The sequence below is a fragment of the Macrobrachium nipponense genome, chromosome 23 (genome assembly GCF_015104395.2).
Source record: "Macrobrachium nipponense isolate FS-2020 chromosome 23, ASM1510439v2, whole genome shotgun sequence".
NCBI classification, from domain to species: Eukaryota; Metazoa; Arthropoda; class Malacostraca; order Decapoda; family Palaemonidae; genus Macrobrachium; species Macrobrachium nipponense.
Window position 1 is genome coordinate 10,612,289 of NC_061090.1, and position 14,641 is coordinate 10,626,929.

The 14,641-nt window shown below is 41.6% G+C and overlaps 1 protein-coding gene across 1 annotated transcript in view; it reads left to right on the plus strand.

Annotated features, from left to right (window-relative positions):
• LOC135198613 (transcription activator BRG1-like) overlaps window positions 1-14,641 on the plus strand; it is a 264,106-nt gene that overhangs the window by 45,819 nt on the left and 203,646 nt on the right.

The following is a 14,641-nucleotide window of genomic DNA, read 5'->3' on the forward strand; positions in this document are numbered from 1 at the left end:
CATGTGTTCATACTATATTGCCTTCAGGTTACAACTTACTGGATTTTGTTACTTGGCAGACTTTTCAAGTGTCCAGTAAATATAGAATATTTCTTGCTTGAAGGAGTGATCCATTAAGTACTGTACTGTTGAGTTATTGGACAGTGGAATGAAGATGTCAAAGAATATGGCCTTTGTTCTTAGTGGAATGATATGCTGAATATGCTAGAGTTATTGAGTAATGAAATGAACCTTTTGAGTGTAGGTCCTTTGTTTACAAGATCATGCCCCATTTTGTTCACACTTCATTTGTTCATTCAGAGTGTCTGCTTAGCAAAGACCTACAGCAAGTACTAGTTTGTTGATTTGTACTAATTTTTTTAAATTGATCTTGTTATGCTACTGTACTTTTAAAAGTTAGGGATGCCAGTTAAAGAAGTAAAACAATTATTTGTGATGAATCTTACCTACTGTTAAAGTTAGTTATATCTCTGCGCCGATTAGGCGAGTCTGCATTCAAACAAAATATCTCTGCGCCAATTAGGCGAGTCTGCATTCAAACAAAAAATCGAATGGCTGCCCAGATGACTGTCTAGTTTACCTGTTCTCCACAAGGTGTTTTGAAGGTTTAGCTCTTGTTAGAATTCTCCTTGCTGCCATTGCGGTTAAGCGCTTGTTGGTATTCTATGAAGTTTGGCTGTTTTACACCTGTTTACGGTATTGTAATTTCATTTTTCTAGGATATCTTCCACCAGAAGCAAAACCAATAACTTATGGCTATGTAGGAATGATTTTGGTTTAACCAGGATGTTGAAATTGGAAGTTGGTCAACATTCGGTTTGTACTTGCAAGGCTACTAGATATGAAGAATGTAGGGAATTGTTCAGCGAAATTTATGCCTGAATATGTCAGATATAGGAAAGACAGGAAACTAATAGATTGCGAAAGCAATTAGTTAGGTCCAACTTGTTAGTTCAATCCTACTTAGTGTCCCTTCATCTGCAGCTATCCCTACTCAGAATAGGCATTTTGGTAGCGCTAGTATTGACTTCCTTTGTAGCTCCGCCTTCTGCTCCCCATTCGGTTTAGGAAAAGCATAACAAGAAGTTATAACCGCTGATCACATTTGCATAATGACCGTTTCAGTAAGCATTAATCCTCGCTCCATAGGCACATTCTGCCATATCAACACCTAGTTTGAGGTGTTAGCATGCTTAGGATTAATAATATATAATATAGGTATAGACAATTTTATTGAGATGATGATGTATCTGTAGCAAGTTGTACACATTTAGATATTATGTTGACTTAGTTGACTATTTATCTCTTGTGTTTTGGTTAATCTAAATTCTTTTCTGTTAGCATATTCCTCTTTCTTCGTAATGCTTGTGTTCGTTCTTTGCCTGCTTTCTCTTCGGCTATCAGCAAATCTCTCACTACTGCCTCAATTAATGTTTCTCTTTCAAGTTAACACTATTTGTAGTATCTAAGGTTCTCTCCAAGTTAGATATTATTCTAGCTTCAGAGCTTTCTAATGATGTTTCATATAGGAATGCTTTCAAGTATGTACGTTTGCTTTCGGACGAGGCAGGAGAGTTGTGTAACTCCTCTCCTACTGCCTTCCTATCTTTCCCATGTTCTTGCGCCTTGTTTTCTTTCCCTCAGTTGACTCATGTGGACTTGGCCGAGTCATGAGTCGCTTAAAACTGTCTTCCTTTCATCAAGTCGTGGTGGATGCGATACAGCACTCAGCTGCTGTCACCTCTTATTGGCAAGTGTCACTTTTTGTTGCCAAGGGTTGTGGAGAAAGAGCAATCCTTTAAGCTCTTTTGTTTACCTCCTGTCAGCAGCTGTCTCCTCCTGTCGCCCGCTGGTGGAAGAAGAGTTTGAAATGGAGTAGGAGGAACTTGTTTGGGCTGGTCAGCATTTTTTGCAACATTATGCTTTGCTGTATCCTTATTTTGTTGAGGAAAGAGGCCACATAGAATCTATGTCTTGCTTGTCTTAGCGTATTTCGGCACCCTCTAAATATTGGAGAAGAGTACAAACGCTTTCTATTATTAGAGAGCATTTCGTAACTTTTCTCATACTCGGACACACAAATCTCTCTTTATGTCTCCCTTAGCTTGTGTTTTATAAAGTCGCGGAGAGCCAAAGAACTGCCTCTTGTGGTACAAACGCTTATTGGCCCTTTAACTGTCTTTAGTAGGAGGTTCACTTTCTTTCTCTTTCCTGTAGGGAAATGAACTCGAGACTGACAGACATGCAGATGGAATTTCAGTCTAGCTTGAGTTGTTACCTTTTACTCATTAGCTATGTTGTCTCGTCTCTGTGTCGGCCTAAGTCCAAGTTGTTCATACACGAAACAAACCTTCGGTCTTAACATTAGGATTTACTAGCGCCAAGCTGGAAACCGGTAGAATTAAAATTACACTTGTGAGATCCAGGGACTAATGGCATCTATACCAGGTCACGGGGCATGTATACCCAGAATGCCCACGGCTACCTGTGACCCATCAGTTATTTTCCTACCGCCTTTAAGATAAGACGTGTTACTGTCTATCTCATTTAAAGCCGGTTTTTCAGTTTGCCCGTTCTTTATCCATTTCATTTTTTATTTTTCATTCCTTTTCTTTCTCCAAGTGTGATCAGTGTGTGGTAAGAGTGTATACGTGGTATGATGGAGAATTTTGCCTCAACATCGGGATCATCTACCGCTTCGAAGAGGAGACAAAGGAAATGCCCAGGAGTCAGTGGCTTTCCATGTTCTAGGTTCCTAACTTCGGTGTCGACGGATCCTCATCCAACGTGTAGTAGGTGCAGGGAAAACGTATGTACGGTTACTAATCCGTGTTCTGTTTGTCGCGGTTGGTCGGTGGAACAGTGGAAGAAGTTCTATGGGAAAAGCCAATACAAAAGGAAGGGGGTGACACCATCTTTGGATGACCAAACCTTACCAGCTTCTTTTGTATCGGTAATAAACCAGGCTGCTCCATATGTTTCTCCACCTGCTTTTGAATTGTCTCATACCCCTTCGGTTTCTCCTAGCGGTTCTGTATCGGAAACGTCAGGAGGGGCCTTGGGTAATTTTATGAATAATTTGCACTCTCCTTTGTTCCCAGCAAGTAGAGGGGGAGATCCGCCATCTTTGTTCCAGGCTCCTGATACTCAAGCGCATAGGTTAGATGGTACGTGGTCAGCGCTAGGCCTACCAGGCGTACCAACCTTGGATGGTCTGCTTGCGCATTATATGACGTCACGGTTCCAGCAGGGTCCGGCAGCGCTGAATGGTACTCATCCCCTGGGCTTGCAATTTATGGGAATTAATGCCGCGGCTTCACCATCCCACTCAGTATTTACAGCGATGCAGAACGTGGGAGGTAGTTTGGCAGTAAACGTGCGGTTGCAGCAGAAACCTCTCAGTCTCTCCCTACGAGATGACGTCACAACATACGTCACACTCTGAGATGGCAGGCTGTGATGACGTCACAGACCGATTCTCGGCCTTTTTCGCTGCACCCAGACGCTAATACGCCTTCTGACCCGTCAATGCAAACTGTAATGCAGAAATTACAGGATATAGAGGAGAGAATGAATAAGAGAGACAAAAAAAAAAGTGTGATTCGCCTTCTTCGTCTTCTTCCTCTAGTTCGGCGTCATCGCTAAGTCCGATAACGTCACGGCGAGCGCCAGCAAGCGTTGGAGGAGGATTCGGGAGTTCCTGGCGGATCCTCGGGCCAAGAGGAGAAGAATCAATTCTTCCTCTTCTTCGGACCAAGACTGTCATTTCCAAGTCAGCAAGAAGTTCGGAAAATCAGTGGCTATTAAGCACAAGGTTGGCAGACGAAGCCGTTCGCAAGAGTCCGAACAACGCATTGAGAGGGTGACGACCGGCGAGCTAGCGGCCGAGGCGGAGTTGCCAGTTCAGATCGCAAAAAACTGCGATACCTCTGGTAAAATCGACGTTGGCGGCGAAGGTGCAGCAGAGGATGGAATGCAGGTCCCAGTTTTCGCCCGTAAGGCCGTTCAAAATACGTACGAAGGACGATAAGGCTCCTATTAAAAGTACGAAAAATAGAGAGTTGGCAACCTCGGCGGATACGTTCGTGGAAGGCAGTGTCCGTCTGGATAGAAGGAGCCCGAGGCCGGGCTCGCCGACGCTCGAAAACGATGCCAATGCTAATAGAGACGAACTTACCTCTGTCTTAAGGGAGCCTTCATCTTGGAGATCTAGACGAGATTCTCGCTCTAGATCCGTGAGCAGAGAAAGAGTGAGACGTTCTCGTTCCCACCTGGCTGACTATCTGGGATCGAGCCAACAGCGGCCAGCAAAGATCAAAGAGACCGCGGCCGTAGGGCAGGCGGCCGTGGAATTCCGGGCCGTCTGTCAGAAGATAGAGGCGAGACAACATCCCTCGTGACGGAGAGTGGTACACTAGATTCCGTGGAGGAAGGAGAAAACCAAGAGTTTCTGGCCTCGTATGCAGAGGTTATTGATTTGATTCGTCAATTCAATAGCCTTCGGAGAAGACAGAAACACCGGCCAGTATGCTTCCTCCTGGAATTGACATGGCGTTTGGACTAAAGAGGGATACCAAGGTGTCGTATGAATTGCCTTGTTGAGTCATGCGGAATCGATCTTGCAACACGTAAACCGCAAAGATGCAGGGAGGGATAATTCCTTAAAGATCTAATAGATCATTTAAATTTATTCCCCCTCCAATGATAAAGCAAAGGAAATATTATACGACACCGAAGGTCCCTTTGCTGTCTAGACAAATGAACCCTAATGTTGTAAGGTCAAGGCCTGGATTAACCTTGGATCAGGTTAAAATGGAGTGCCCTTCGATGACGTACCAAGAGGCTGCTACGTTAGAAGCAACAGCTTCTTCTGTCTTTCGAGCTGCGTCCTGGTTAGACCTTTGGTCAACAGCAGTGGCGAAAATTGCATCCTCGGAAGCAACAAGGAAAGTGTTGGATGAACCATTGTTCATTAGATTACTACAGTCAGGGTCCAAGGCGATTGCGTACCTGACAAACGTAAGTGCCAATGTTTGGGCAAATATCCTGCTAATGAGGGAGAGATGCAGCATTGGCTAGACTAAGCCGCAATGTGGATTTGGATTCCCTGTTAGCAATGAGGAATGGGGATATCTTGGAATCGCAACTACTGTTGCCAGAGGTCATACTGGAAGAGGCGATAGATAGAAGAAGGATGGACCACTAACGATAGTTGGTGCAACAGGCAGTTAGGAAAACGTCTAACAGTCAAACTACTCCTTTGGAGGGAAGACAACAGCAGATGTCTCGAAAGAAGACAGTGAGACATAGCATCCCTAATAGAGTCACAAGACCCTCTTCCCCAAAGAGGATAACTCATCGGCCCTTTCACAATAGAAACACAGAGGAAGGGGCAATAGGGGAAGAGGGAGAGGCTCAAGAAGATAGGATGGGCGCCTCCCATCACCTTCGGCCACACCAGTGGGGGGTGCCTGGCAAATCACTGGAAGGTGTGGCAGGAACTAGGGCAGAGCAGTGGGTGGTGGATGTTCTCAGGATCGGGTGTATTTTTGATTCCGTTCGGGGTAACCCCGCCCCTGACAGATCAACCATTACCCCACGTCACTATGCCACAAATCTCAGAAGGCCACTATTCTGCAGGACGAAGTGAAGAAGATGATGGAAAAAAGGAGCTGTGCAACAAGTATGCAGTCCGACAAAAGGCTTCTACAGCAGGATTTTCCTGGTACCCAAAGCCAACGGGGAGTGGAGGACAGTAATAGACCTGTCAACGCTGAATCTGTTTATAAGGAAAACCAGTTTCAGATGGTGAAACTCCGAAAACGGTTCTACAAGCAGTCAGAATCGGAGACTTTATGCTGACCGTCGATCTAAAGGACGCATACTTTCAGATACCAGTCCATCATCTTCAAGGAAATTTCTCCGCTTCAGTCTTGCAGGGAAAGCTTTCGAATTCAAGGTCCTGTGCTTCGGATTGACAACGTCTCCTCAAGTTTTTACAAGAGTGTTCACCCTCGTGTCGGCGTGGGCGCATGCTCAGGGGATCAGGCTAATAAGATATCTGGACGATTGGCTGGTGTATAGCAAAGTCCAGGGAGAAATTACTCAGGGACAGGGCGGCCCTCCTGCAGCTTTGTCACAGCCTAGGTATTGTGGTGAATCAGCAGAAGTCGCAGCTGGATCCAAGTCAACGTTTGGAATATCTGGGAATGGTGATAGACCACACAAGCAAAGTATTCCCGACAGACCAAAGAGTAGAGAAATGCTAAAACAAGTGGGTGAATGCCTTTCTGGGAAAGCAGACACCAACCAGAGCAAGACAGTGGCAGGTGGTGCTGGGAATCCTAACCTCCCTGGAGAAGCTAGTACCACAAGGAAGGCTACACCTTCGGTCCCTACAATGGAGGATGAAGGAGTTTTGGTCACCAACAGTAGATCACCCGTACGAGCAAATTCCCTTGTCGGCAGAAGTGAGGAAAGACTTGCTGTGGTGGGTGGACGACGACAATCTGACAGTGGGTGTCCCCCTTCAACAATCCTCCCCAGACCTCTTGCTGTTCTCGGATGCGTCACTAGAAGGCTGGGGAGCCCCATATATGGAAGGAGTTGATGGTGTCAGCAAAATGGAGTTGCAAGGACAGAGAACTCCATATAAACGTGCTGGAGTTGAAAGCAGCTTTCCTGGCTCTACAAGAATTCAGGGAGAGAGTAAAGGGACACTCAGTGGTATTGATGTCAGACAAACACCACAGTAGTAGCTTATATAAACAAGCAAGGAGGCCTAGTTTCTCGGCAGTTACATGTGATGACAGTTCAACTTCACCAGTGGGCTATAGAGAACCTGGTAGACATCAAGGCCAGGTATATTCCGGGAAAAGAAACATAGTGGCCGACAAGTTGAGCCGCAGGGATCAGATTCTGGGAACGGAGTGGTCCCCTACACCAACAGGTAGTGGACAGGATGCTCATGTTGTGGGAAGGACCGATCATAGACCTATTCGCAACCAGGTACAACAAAAAGTTGAAAGCGTATTGTTCAGTAGTCCCGGACGCAGAGGCAGTAGCAGAAGATGCGCTACAACACCCCTGGGACAATCTGGACGTGTACGCATTTCCTCCATTTTGTCTAATCCGTCAGGTTCTGAACAGGGTAATGCGGTCTCAGAACCTCAAGATGACCCTGGTAGCCCCGTTATGGCCGAAAGCAGAGTGGTTTCCAGACCTACTGGAACTCCTAGTATGTGCCACAGAGAGTTACCTCCATGAGCAACCTTCTGTGTCAGCCTCACGTGGAGAGGTACCACCAGTCGGGTGAAGTCCCATTATCGCTTCACACGGTGGAGACTGTCAAGTATCTCCTCCGAGAGCGAGGGTTTTCGCAGAAAGCAGCAACTCAGATGGCAGGTAATATCAGAAAATCATCTGCGACAGTATACCAGGAAAGTGGTCGCATACTGTGATTGGTGTCGTAGAAGGAACGTGTCTCCACTCGTGGGATCCACTATTCAGCAGTTAGCAGACTTTCTGATATATCTCAGAACAGAAAAACATATGTCTGTATCTGCAGTGAAGGGGTACAGGGCTGCTCTAGCCTCAGTCTTACGAATGAAAGAGTGGACATATCGTCTTCATGGGAGTTGGCCATGCTGATGAGGAGCTTTGAACAGTCTGCCACCAAAGGAGCTAAAAGCCCCAGATTGGGATCTGACCAAGGTACTGAGTAGTCCTGGAAAAAACCCCCCAAAACCAAACCCCCCTACGAACCACTAAGGCAGGCCACGGATAGGAGCCTGACCCTGAAGACAGTCTTCTTATTGGCCCTGGCTTCAACCAAAAGGGTGGGGGAGCTACATGGCCTCTCATATCTCATAAAGCACTCTCGAGGTTGGAGATCAATGGTGTGTGAGTTTGTCCCAGAATTCGTGGCAAAGACCCAAAATCCAACAATAGTAGACGGCAGATTCGACTCCTTTACCATACCTTCCTTGGCAGACTTTGTAGACAACGACAAAGCTGAGATGCTCCTGTGTCCCGTCAGGGCGGACTAAGGGAGTACTTAAAGAGAACAAGGCACCTCAGGCCGGGGTGCCAGAGGTTGTTGGTAAGTACAGGACGGAATAAGAAGGAAGTGTCCAAGAATACAATATCATTTTGGCTAAGGGAGACGATCAGAGATGCTTATACTGCAGAAGACAGACGGGTCAGATAGCCAGGTGGGAGCTAGAGCTCATGACATCAGGGGTGTGAGTGCTCCCTGGCATTTAAGAAGAACATGTCTGTGATAAATTCTGAAAGCTGGCGTGTGGAAGCGCCAAACAACTTTCACCTCATTTTATTTGAAAGATGTTGCCCATAGATCCTTGGACACCTTTTCCTTGGGTCCAGTGGTGGCGGCCCAACAGTATGATATAGTTCATCCAGTGCCCCTGGCGGTCAGTTTGCGTCTAGTCTCAAGATAATTGAAGGTCATGAAAAGTAGAATGAATGGGATGACTGGTCTTTTTTCTTTACTACTTTCTTCCTACTCCTTTAACTACGGGCAATATGAAGGAGAGTACCGTCATGTGCTGGAACGGACTAGATGCAGGTGAGATGGTCAGCCATACTGTGAAGCTATCTTAGCTGATGATATACTTTCAGTAGCAACACACCCCTCTGGATAATAAGGAAAAAGAGGGGGTGAAGGTGAGGGGATCCAGTCGCAAGGGACAAGAGTAAACAGTAGAATGGTATCTACACCCAGTGGGAGGAAACCAATAGATCCGCTTATATCTTTGGTCCTAGGTTCATTGTCCATTCTCTTAGAATTTCCCTATATATTCGGAAATGGATAAGGTGGCAAACTCCCAGTCAGTTGTAGAGACTTACCTCCCTCCAATAGTAAGTCTATTCTAATGTTAAGACGGAAGGTTTGTTTCGTGTATGAACAAATACCAAATTTGTAACTAATTTGTATTTTCATAAACTAACAAACCTGAGGTCTTAACAGTTAAAGGCCCACCTCGAACCACCCCTCTAGCAGTCTAAACTGGGTTAGAAATATAACTGATGGGTCACAGGTAGCCGTGGGCATTCTGGGTATACATGCCCCGTGACCTGGTATAGATGCCATTAGTCCCTGGATCTTACAAGTGTAATTTTAATTCTACCGGTTTCCAGCTTGGCGCTAGTAAATCCTAATGTTAAGACCTCAGGTTTGTTAGTTATGAAAAATACAAATTAGTTACAAATTTGGTATTTTTGGTTTTTTCCCTTATTGTGCAACACACACAGTTTGAACTGGTGTCATCATACTTTCATGCAACATGGAATGGTCGACACTACAGCTGGTAAAACTTTTTAGATGTCAGGGTAGTGGAAAGAACATCAGGATGCTTAGCAGGTTTATTCCTGGTCAGAAACAGTCTATGAAAAGTTTGCTGCTTTGAGTGAAATGAACAACATATTGGTTTCATCAGTCATTCTATGGAAGGACAGTGTTTTGGCAATTGGGGATTCAGAAAGAACAAGCTGCCAACAATGGCCTTTACATCCGTAAGTCTCAGCAGTTGCTGTGGGATGTAAGGAGCACTCGTTTAGACTTACTAGCATGTAGATGAACAGAAACACCCGATGTTTCCTGAGATTTGGCCCAATTCAGACTCATATGCCTGCTCCTTGTATCTACCCTAAATACAGTAGGCCGCAAAAATAATCTTAGCAGCAAAAATAATGTTGACATATTTCACAAAATAATAGCAAACTACTGTGGATAATTAACCCTTAAACGCCGAGCGGTAAATAAAAAAAATGACTCCGTATGCCGGAGGGGTTTGAGAGTGAGCGCGTAAGCGGAAAAAATATTTTTTTTCAAAAAATCACAGCGCGCTTAGTTTTCAAGATTAAGAGTTCATTTTTGGCTCCTTTTTTCTCATTGCTTGAAGTTTAGTATGCAAACCATCAGAAATGAAAAATATTATCATTATCATATATAAATAATGCGATATATGATAGCGCAAAAAACGAAATCATATATAATTGTATTCAAATCGCGCTGTGCGCCAAACGGTTAGAGGTAACAAGTGCTTTTTTTTTTTTTTTTCGTTGTAATGTGGCACTAAATTGCGATCATTTTTGATATATAACATATTGTAAAACAATAAAAGCAACACAGAGAAAAATATTATCACAAAATGATGCATGAATTCGTAGCGCGCGGATGTAAAAAAATAATTTTTTTAATAAATTCACCATAAATCGAAATATTGTTATAGAGACTTGCAAATTTGTTTTTCAAAATGAAGGAAAATGATTGAATATTACGATACTGTAAGAGTTTTAGCTTACAAATGCAGTTTTTTACCATTTCGAACGAGTTAAAGTTGACCGAATGTCGAATTTTTGTTAAAAGTTTTTTTTTTATATGCAAATATAAAAAAAATGAGAAATGCTACAACCTTCCAATAATTTTTGTTATATTGTCATGTTTTGGCGCACATTTTCATATATAAAACTTTAAAAAAAGCGTAATATGAAAAGGCACAAATATTAGGAGAATGTGACCTACGCGTTCCGAGATTTTCGGCCGAGAATCGGCGCGCGGACGGAATAAAAATATTTTTTCAAATATTCACCATAAAATCGAGATATTGTTCTAGAGACTTGCAATATGTTTTAAAATGAAGATAAATGATTGAATATTACTAGACTGTAAGATTTTTATGTTATGCGTTTTTGCCAATTTCGGTGCGTCAAAGTGACCGATCGTAGTTTTTTCGACTATGTACTTATAGCAAATATTTCAAAAATATAAATGCTACAAACCTTCCAATAATTTTTGTTATATTGTGCAGTTTTTGCGCACATTTCATATACTATAAAAAGCGTAATATGAAAAGGACAAAATAGGAGAAATGACCTACGCGTTCCGAGATTTCGGCCGAGAACGGCGCGCGGAGGGAATAAAAATTTTTTTATTTTTTTAAATTACCCATAAACGAGATATTGTTCTAGAGGACTTGCAATATGAAAAGAAGATAAAGATTGAATACTAGGGACAAGATTTTTTTTTTATGTATAAAAGCGTTTTTTTGACCTTTTCGGTTGAGTCAAAGTTGACGATCGTAGTTTTTTTCGTACTTATCGTACTTTTATATGCAAATATTTCAAAAATGATAAATGCTACAACCTTCCAATAATTTTTGTATATTGTGCAGTTTTTGCGCACATTTTCATATATAAAACTATAAAAAAAGCGTAATATGAAAACAGGCATAATTAGGAGAATGTGACCTACGCGTTTCCGAGATTTTCGGCCGAGAATCGGCGCGCGGACGGAATAATATTTTTGTTTTTTCAAATATTCACCATAAATCGAGATATTGTTCTAGAGACTTGCAATACTGTTTTAAAATGAAGATAAATGATTGAATATTACTAGACTGTAAGATTTTTATGTTATAAATGCGTTTTTTGACCTTTGGTTGAGTCAAAGTTGGGACCGATCGTAGTTTTTTTCGTACTTATCGTACTTTATATGCAAATATTTCAAAAATGATAAATGCTACAACCTTCCAATAATTTTTGTTATATTGTGCATGTTTTTGCGCACATTTCCATATATACCTTTAAAAAAAGCGTAATATGAAAAGGCTCAAATATTAGGAGAATGTGACCTACGCGGTTTCCGAGAGTTTCGGCCGAAAATCGTCGCGCGGAGGGGAAAAAAATATTTTTTTTTCAAAAATCACCAGAAATCGAGATATGTTCTAGAGACTTGCAATATGTTTTAAAATGAAGATAAATGATTGAATATTACTAGACTGTAAGATTTTATGTTATAAATGCGTTTTTGACCTTTTTCGGTTGAGTCAAAGTTGACCGATCGTAGTTTTTTTTCGTACTTATCGTACTTTATTATGCAAATATTTCGAAAATGATAAATGCTACAACCTTCCAATAATTTTTGTTTTATTTGTGCATGTTTTTGCGCACAGTTTTCATATATAAAACTATAAAAAAACAAAGCGTAATATGAAAAGGCACAAATATTAGGAGAATGTGACCTACGCGTTTCCGAGATTTCGGCCGAGAATCGGCGCGCGGACGGAATAAAAATATTTTTTCAAATATTCACCATAAATCGAGATATTGTTCTAGAGACTTGCAATATGTTTTAAAATGAAGATAAATGATTGAATATTACTAGACTGTAAGATTTTTATGTTTATAAATGCGTTTTTTGACCTTTTCGGTTGAGTCAAAGTTGACCGATCGTAGTTTTTTTCGTACTTATCGTACTTTATATGCAAATATTTCGAAAATGATAAATGCTACAACCTTCCAATAATTTTTGTTATATTGTGCATGTTTTTTGCGCACATTTCCATATATAAACCTTTAAAAAAAGCGTAATATGAAAAGGCTCAAATATTAGGAGAATGTGACCTACGCTGTTTTCCGAGATTTTCGGCCGAAAATCGTCGCGCGGAGGGGAGAAAAAAAATATTTTTTTCAAAAATTCACCAGAAATCGAGATATTGTTCTAGAGACTTGCAATATGTTTTAAAATGAAGATAAATGATTGAATATTACTAGACTGTAAGATTTTTATGTTATATATGCGTTTATTGACCTTTTCGGTTGAGTCAAAGTTGACCGATCGTAGTTTTTTTCGTACTTATCGTACTTTATATGCAAATATTTCAAAAATGATAAATGCTACAACCTTCCAATTTTTTATTTTTTTGTTTATATTGTGCATGTTTTTGCGCACATTTCCATATATAAAAAACTATAAAATAAGCGTAATATGAAAAGGTACAAATATTAGGAGAATGTGACCTACGCGTTTCGGAGATTTTCGGCGAGAATCGGCGCAGCGCACGGTAATAAAAATATTTTTTCAAATATTCACCATAAATCGAGATATTGTTCTAGAGACTTGCAATTTGTTTTAAAGTGAAGGTAAATGATTGAATATTACTAGACTGTAAGTAATTTGCTTACCCCCAAAAAAAAAAATTTATATATATATATATATATATATAGATAGATATATATATATATATATATATATATATATATATATTATATAATATATATCTATATATATATATATATATATATATATATATATATATATAGATATATATAATATATATATATATATATATATATATATATATATATATAGATATATATATATATTACATATATATAATCTATATATAAAATATATATATATATATTATATATACATATTAAAATATATATATATCTATATATATATATATCGATATATATATATAATATATATATAGATATCTATTATATATATATATATATATATATATATATATATATATATATATATATATATATATATATATATATATATATATATATATATATATATATTTATATATAGCATATATATATATATATATATATATATATATAGATAATATATATATATATAATATATATATATATATAATATATAATAATTTTTTTTATACGTAAAATATATATTACATTCTTCGATTCTGGTACCAATACATAAATAAAAGGAATGCAGGTTGACACTTCTCTTTTCGGCATACAATGAAATGTCTTATTATTATATCATGCACACATTCAGATATATAAAAAATTGTAATAAATATAAAACTAAATATAAAATAAATGCAGAATACCTCACTCGTAATCCTGACTCTTCGTTCTATTCTTGTTTTCTCCCTCCTCCATTGAAGAGTCTTGCATTTTTTTCCACTCGACATGACGAGGTACAGGTGGAGGAGGAGACGCTTCGCCTTACTGCTGATGGACCCCGGCGGCCCCGTGCGCCCTCCGCTGTCGGTTTAGGGGGCGCGCTCCAAATACATGACCTTAGTGGTGATACTTTCGGTCACACTCCCTATCCTGCAAAGAGCAACTTTGCAGAGACGACAGAAGAAACGGGTGTCTCTCCTTCTGCCATTCATATGGCACAACCCGGCACCGTTTCTGCCTTCGCCCTTCTAAGGCCTCCAGTATGTGTTCCCCTGGCTGCAGCCGACACGCAGGGTCCACTACCCCACCCGACGAGAAGCGGTGATGGCGGGGCCGGCAGCAAGCGTCGATCAGGGGCAGCGGTCGCACGGGGCGGTCGACAGCAGGGGGGCGTCGTCAGCAGGGGCGGCGACAGCAGGGGGTCTAGTGCGGCGAGACGTCGTCAGCAGGGGCGGCGCACAGGGGCGCGTCGCGGGGCGGCGGCAGCAGGGGCGGCGGCAGCAGGGGTGGCGGCAGCAGGGGCGTCGTCAGCAGGGGCGTCGTCAGCAGGGGCGTCGTCAGCAGGGACGGCGGCAGCAGGGGCGGCGGCAGGTCGGACGAAGTTGGCCCTCCTATCTGCCCTTTCCTCTAGGGGCAGATCTGCAGCTCGGGGCATGGGGGTCAGTTATGGAAGGCCACTCATCGGGATCGAAGTTGATGAGGGCATTCCCGGCTACCTCTAGGAACTGTGCGTGGGTCAACCTCGGAAGATTGTCACCGCGGTACCCACAGTACAGTATGTAGGCATTTTGGAGGGCAACTGAAGGATGTATTTGAGGAGCTTCTGTGTCCACCTTCTGGTTCTCCTGGCGAAGGGATAGTAACTGGATGAGCTGATCAAAGAGATCAA